The following is a 218-nucleotide window of genomic DNA, read 5'->3' on the forward strand; positions in this document are numbered from 1 at the left end:
ATAAGGGTCCAGAGTACTAAGCTAGATTTTAGATTTTCTGGCGCCACAATAGATTAGGACCCCAACAATTTCAAGCACACATGGAAAAGTGGCAACCTACTTGTAGATTGTGACTTCTTGTCTTGGGGAGGGGGGGGGGGGGCTATATTAATGTATAATCATTCATTCATTCTTTCTGTTATGCCCAAAACAATCACATGCGCATTACTGTTTTTGGT

General features: G+C 41.3%; 1 protein-coding gene across 1 annotated transcript in view; it reads left to right on the plus strand.

The window, feature by feature from the left end:
* Positions 1 to 218, plus strand: part of LOC119587881 (SWI/SNF complex subunit SMARCC2-like) — a gene marked incomplete at its 3' end in the record, with an annotated part of 24,724 nt that overhangs the window by 22,466 nt on the left and 2,040 nt on the right.

This window comes from Penaeus monodon, chromosome 23 (assembly GCF_015228065.2).
Source record: "Penaeus monodon isolate SGIC_2016 chromosome 23, NSTDA_Pmon_1, whole genome shotgun sequence".
In the NCBI taxonomy this organism is placed as follows: Eukaryota; Metazoa; Arthropoda; class Malacostraca; order Decapoda; family Penaeidae; genus Penaeus; species Penaeus monodon.